This window comes from Chiloscyllium plagiosum, chromosome 5, assembly GCF_004010195.1.
Source record: "Chiloscyllium plagiosum isolate BGI_BamShark_2017 chromosome 5, ASM401019v2, whole genome shotgun sequence".
Classification (NCBI taxonomy): Eukaryota; Metazoa; Chordata; class Chondrichthyes; order Orectolobiformes; family Hemiscylliidae; genus Chiloscyllium; species Chiloscyllium plagiosum.
Window position 1 is genome coordinate 117,989,327 of NC_057714.1, and position 6,678 is coordinate 117,996,004.

Below are 6,678 nucleotides of genomic sequence, written 5' to 3' on the forward strand. Positions count from 1 at the left end.
CAGGTAGATAGGATAGTGAAGAAGGCGTTTGGTATGCTTTCCTTTATTGGTCAGAGTATTGCATACAGGAGTTGGGAGGTCATGTTGTGGCTGTACAGGACATTGGTTAGGCCACTGTTGGAATATTGCATGCAATTCTGGTCTCCTTCTTATCGGAAAGATGTGAAACTTGAAAGGGTTCAGAAAAGATTTGCAAGGATGTTGCCAGGGTTGGAGCATTTGAGCTATAGAGTGAGGCTGAACTGGCTGGGCTGTTTTCCCTGGAGCATCCGAGGAGCTTCAGCAAAATCGACGTTTCGGGCAAAAGCCCTTCATCGGGAATAAAGGCAGAGAGCCTGAAGTGTGGAGAGATAAACTAGAGAAGGGTGGGGGTGGGGAGAGAGTAGCATAGAATACAATAGGTCAGTGGGGGAGGAGATGAAGGTGATTGGTCAGGGAGGAGAGGGTGGAGTGGATAGGTGGAAAAGGAGCTGGGCAGGTCGGACCTGGGAGTTGCAGTGGGAGAGGGACTCCCTGAGATTCTTGTAGAGAGAGGAGGAAAACTTCTTCAAGGCAGGCATCCTTGCAAGAGGATTCGCAGTAGGTGTCGGGGAGTCCAGAACTAGAGGGCATAGGTTTAGGGTGAAAGGGCAAAGATATGAAAGAGACCTAAGGGGCAACGTTTTCATGCAGAGGGTGTTATGTGTATGGAATGAGCTGCCAGAGGATGTGGTGGAGGCTGGTACAATTACATTTAAGAGGCATTTGGATGGGTATATGAATAGGAAGGGTTTGGAGGGATATTGGCCAGGTGCTGGCAGGTGGGACTAGATTGAGTTGGGATATCTGGTTGGCTTGGACGGGTTGAACTGAATGTTCTGTTTCCGTGCTGTACATCTCTATGACTCTATATGTACTGATGTTACATTCTCCCCTCCAACACCCCCCCACCCCCCACCACTGTTGGGTTCCGTATCGCTATCCCAGGTGTTTTCTGAGCTGGGTTCCATCTCTCCATGGTTTGCTGCCTGCCTCCAAGCACTTGGTCGTGAATGTTAGCCTATGTTAGTAGGCTGCCCATTTCATGAAAATTATTTTGATGTTTTTTTTGCCAGTACAAAAACCCTTGCCTTTTCCTTAAAATGGTGTCAGCTTACGTTTGAATGCCAATGTAATGAAGCTGTGACTTTTTAATGGTGTAAAATATTTGCAGTTCATTGGATTTTTTATTTCAAAAAATATACTGTTAAAAATGTGCATACATTATCACATGCAGTTCAGTTCTGTACAGTATCATCAAGTAGTCTTGCTGACGTTGTCGTGCATGCGCCATTGTCATCTGATTAAAAGCATTCTATTGCTTGTTTATTTGAGCTGCTCATTTGACACTGTTTAAAGGGTTGTGGATAGAATTTTTTAATGACTGACTGACTAGAAGCCAAACATTTACGAAGAGAAACAATGGCTGGGTCAAATTGAAACTGTTGGTCAAAGCCAAATTTTGCAACTCCTTAAATTGTAAATCAATTGTGTGACAGTGGTACTTGCACTTTAAATGTAGTAATTTGCAAATTGCTTAAGTGTTTTAAGTGGTTATTTGTAAATTAGTGATGCATTTACTGACTGCTTTGCAGATTACAAATTTGGTTTGGGGTAATTTTGACAACTGAGATTTCACGCTAAAACTCTTCAAATATCAGTAGCTAGGACTAAGCAACCCCATAACTATATCAGATCTCAGCTCTACAGTCCTGCCACATCCAATTGACTAGTGGTGGGCAATTAACACTTCATTGAAGAAGTCTATAAATATCCCTATCCTCCACCATCATGGAGTTGCGCAAATCAGTGCGAAAAACAAAACTAGGGCTGAAATACTTGCATTCATCTTCAGCTAGAGTGCCAAGTGGATGAGCCAACTCTGCGTCCTTCACAGCCTCAAAGATGCCAGTCTTTGTTCCTCCAGACATTTCTTGAGATCTAATACTGCAAAGGCTATGGACCCTTAAAATGTTCCAGCATTAATGCTAAGGACTAGTGTATGGAATGAGCTGCAGAGGAAGTGGTAGAGGTGGGTACAATGAAAACACTTAAAAGACATTTGTAAGGTACATGAATAGAAAAGTTTAGAAAGGTATGGGCCAAGTACAAGTGTATGGGGTTAGTTCAACTTGGGATACTAGATTGGCATGGATAAGTTGGATCAATGGGTCTGAGTTGTATGACTGTCTCTAATTTGCCACTTACCTTAGCCAAGTTGTTCTAGTTCAGTTACAATACTGGCAACTATCTGACAAAGTGGAAAATCACAAGTATGTTCGTCTGCTGTCCAGCAAGTGATGGAAGGAATTGTTGATTGTTGTCAAGTTTTACTTTTTGTAAAGGAGAAATCAGCTTAGTGTATTGTTTGGGACTGCACGGTTCCTATCATAATTTTTGTCCAAAGGTTGGATAAAGTAACTGACCTCATGAGCTGACACTCGTGAGAGCTGATCTTATTGTCAAGGCAGTAAAGTCAGTTCTTCTAAAATGCGATGGTTGCATTCTTGTGCAGTCCTACATTCAAGAAAAATTGCTCTTGAGAAACAGCACTTAATGTTGGTGTTTTGTATAACAGCCAACGCATGTTTTAGAGGTTCATGCTCTAGAAACAGCATCCCCCATTTGTCAATTGTGATACAGTGAATTTGCATTAACAAAGCATGCATAATAACAACGAGCTGTATTTGACTGAGTATGGCATTAGAGTCTTAACAAAGCTGGTGTCCTGTCAATTGCACAGAAAGATGTTTTGGAGGTTAGGTCAGAAACTAGGAATCTTGCAGTGACTAATTTGCCTCTTGACTCCTTGACCTATCCATCATCTAGAAGGAACACCTCAGCAGTGTGAGGAATATTAATTGCTAATCTCAACGCTGTTTCAGCAATATTCAAAGAGTTTGACATCAGCTGATCTGACTAGCTTTTTCAGCACTATACAATCTAAAAGATGCATTACAGCAACTCACCAAGGTTGTTTTGACAGCACTTCATTCTTGAGGTGTACCACCTATAAGGACAGGGGTGGCAGATGCACAGGAGAACCTCCAAGCCCCACAACATCCTGATTTTTAAATATATTACTGTTGCTGGGTCAAAATCTGGCACTAGGACACTGGTGATGCTACATCTCATGGGCTGACATTCAGTAAGGCAGCTCACTGCCACTTCCAAAGCAAATTAGGGTTGAGGAAACAATTGCTGGCTGAGCCAGTGAAATGCATGTCTCATGAATGCAAGCACGTTTCTGCATTTCATAGGGATTCTCTTTTTACTATGACAGTGACACAGCTCTTGTTCCAGTGACTGCTGGCCTGCTATATTACTTCCTAACTTTTATTTCAAGGTTTCTGTGGTTTTTTACATATTTAATGAATGCTCACTAGTATTACATTTTACAGTTTCAGAAATAATTGTGCAGCTACATGAATCTGAATGTTTGTCAATTGATGTGTGCTAAATGGTTGTTTTTGAAATTGCACCTAGTACAGTAGACTCTGATGTTTGAACTTGACTGGCTCTGTTTAGAAGCACATGAGGGGATGAAATAGTCTTTAATGAAGTTTATATCTCATCTTTTGGCTCTTAAATTTCCTTCCTCGTGGCAACTCTTTAGGCAAGCCCTTCTGCTTTCCATCCACAGACTTCAGATGTTAAAGCTGCATTTTTCCTAAAGCTGTCAATGGTGTACCACCCACTATTGAATGTGGCTGTTATAGGCTAGCTCATCACATCCTTTTTTTTTGGTGAGTCTGTGCTTTTGGCACAGATCACCATCTCATTCTCCCTCCTCTGTTCAATGGGCTGGACCTCTCTTTTACTTGATGTGCATTTGGCTATATACCAACCATATACTGTACAACAGTAGCCAGTGAATTGCCTGCAATGGCATCTCATGATGTCTCTGGAGTCCCTCATGATTCTCCTGTCATTTCCTCTACCCTGATCAGAGGAGGATCAAAAAGGTCAGTTTCCACATGTAAGGTATGTCAAGGCTCATCTCACCATGTCCTCCTCCACTTGCAGGGTATGGGTGTGGCCGAAGTGTCATTTATTGCTTAATAGTTTTGTCTTTGAAGATGGTGTGCTGCTAACTCTGCTGTCTTGACTGCTTGGTATCTCTTTCTTGCTAGTTTGAATAAATGTTTCTTCAGCACCTCCCTGGGGAGCCAGAAGATATTGTCTCTGCCTCCCAACATTTTCACATCAGGACAAATAAAACAAAGTGGAGAATGACTACAAAACTCCTGGTGCCAGTTGTGTATCAAAAATCAATACTCTGCAATGTTAGTGGGTTTACAGCAAGGGATTAAGGATGTTATCCTTTATTATCAGCTATTCAACATAAAAGTAAAGGTGCTTTTACTTCAGTTCCCCAGAGGATGGGTGAAACCATGCCTAGAATACTGTATGTAGGCAGTTTGTGTGTTTTATTTTCCAGAAGTATGTAAATGGTTTGGAGGCTATTCATTGGAAGTTTACTAGACTAAAACTGAGTTTTTTTTGTAGGCAGGGCAATCAAACCTTATTATGGTAAATAAGGAAGAGAAACTTGGAACACCGGTTAGTCATAATCTGAATAGTGAAGTCAACATTGTCCTATCAGACCATATGACTATCCCTCCTTGGAGAGAGATGAATGGCAGTTTACCTTCCTTCACCAAATCGTAGAACATAGAACGTTAGAGCACAGTACAGGCTCTTCGGCCCCCAGTTGCACTGCCCTGTGAAACAAATCTGAAACCCATCTAACCTACGTAATTCCATTTTTGCCCATAAACCTATCAAATGACCTTTTAAATGCCCTAAAGTTGGTGAGTCTACTATTGTTGCAGGCAGTACATTCCATGCCCCTACTACTCCCCTCCTTGAACAGGAAACAATATTTGCTGTCCTCCAATCTTCTGGCACTATTCCTGTAGACAATGACTGCATGAAGATCCGAGTCAAAGGCTCTGCAATCTCCTCTCTGACTTCCCATAGAATTCCAGAATAAATCCCATCTGGCCCAGAGGATTTATCTATTTTCACACTTCCCAGAATTTGTAACACCACCTCCTCGTGAACTTCAATCCCATCTAGTCTAGTAGCCTGTTTTTTTTTTCAGTATTCTCATCAACATTTTTTTTCCTGCGTGAATATTGACGAAAAATATTCAGAGCGCTTCCCTTATCATCTGACTCCATGCATAACTTCCTACTACTTTGCTTGATTGGCCCTAGTCTTACTATAGTCATTCTTTTATCTCTTCTTTACCTGTAGAAAACTTCAGGGTTTTCTTAATTCTTTCTACCAACAACGTCTCACATCCCCTCCTTGCATGTCTTGGCTCTCAAGTCTTTCCTGGCTATCTTGTAACTCTGCCCTAACTGAGCCTTTGCATCTCATCATAACATAAACCGCCTTTTTCCTCTTGACGAGATTCAAATTCCTTAGTAAACCACGGCTCCTGCACTGGAGAATGTCCTGCCTGTCTGAGAGGTAGATACTTATCAAGGGCACACAGTAGCTGAGGGAGGAACCTTGATGGCAATCTCAGCAAGTGAGAGTTGAACCCACACTATTAGCAAGGGGAAAGTGAGGACTGCAGATGCTGGAGATTAGTCAAGTATGTGGTGCTGGAAAAGCACAACAGGTCAAGCAGCATCCAAGGAGCAGGAGATCTCCGCTCTCAGCCTCATTGCTGATGAAACGCTTTTGCCCGAAATGTTGATTCGCCTGCTCCTCTGCTGTCTGACCTGCTGTGCTTTTCCAGCTCTACACTCTCGACTCCACACTATTAGCAACACTGTTGTCTGGACAACTGGTTACAATGTAAAGCTAACTAAACAGCTCTCTCCTTTTTTGTCTTTGTAATCTCCCTTTTTAATCTCTAGATTTCTGCACTACATTTTTCGTCCCATCTTGAATCACTCCAGCAGGAGTCATTTTTATCTATCTAGGCCCTATGTTCATCCACTTCATCCATTCTAAACCTTCCCATTCTTCCAGTTTTCTGCTGAGACTTTTTTTACCCTAACTCTTTGACCTTTTGGCTATCCAGTGTCTAAGTGGCTAAATGTCAACATGTGATTTTTCTGTGCATTGGGACAATTTATTTTTGTGCTTTATTACAATAAACTGCTATTGTAAGAAGTCTTATGCTTAGAAACATTAGTTCAAATCTCTTCCTTCATTTTGCAACTTTTAACTTGAAATGCAGTTTTACACACTTGTGTCCTTCATAATCAACTATTATATCTATTCTGTAAGTCCACTTTTTTTACACTTGAAAAAAATCCTCAATATAGTTTCCCTTCAGAGTAATCTTGGTGAAACGATAAAGCCCTCTTGCTTTTAATGATTTATCTAAATAAAAGATCAAAACTACATTTTTGATAAGGGATAGCATTACAGCTGTGCTGAGGGAGGATATTCCAGGAAATACATCCAGGGAAGTTATTTGGGTGGAATTGAGAAATAAGAAATGGATGATCACCTTATTGGGATTGTATTATAGACCCCCCAATAGTCAGAGGGAAATTGAGAAACAAACTTGTAAGGAGATCTCAGCTATCTCAGAAAATAATAGGGTGGTTATGGTAGGGGATTTTAACTTTCCAAACATCGACTGGGACTGCCATAGTGTTAAAGGTTTAGATGGAGAGGAATTTCTTAAGT

General features: G+C 41.3%; 1 protein-coding gene across 2 annotated transcripts in view; it reads left to right on the forward strand.

The window, feature by feature from the left end:
- The window catches only part of grinaa (glutamate receptor, ionotropic, N-methyl D-aspartate-associated protein 1a (glutamate binding)), a 95,735-nt gene that overhangs the window by 1,927 nt on the left and 87,130 nt on the right, over positions 1 to 6,678 (forward strand). The gene's annotated exons all lie outside the window — the stretch shown is intronic.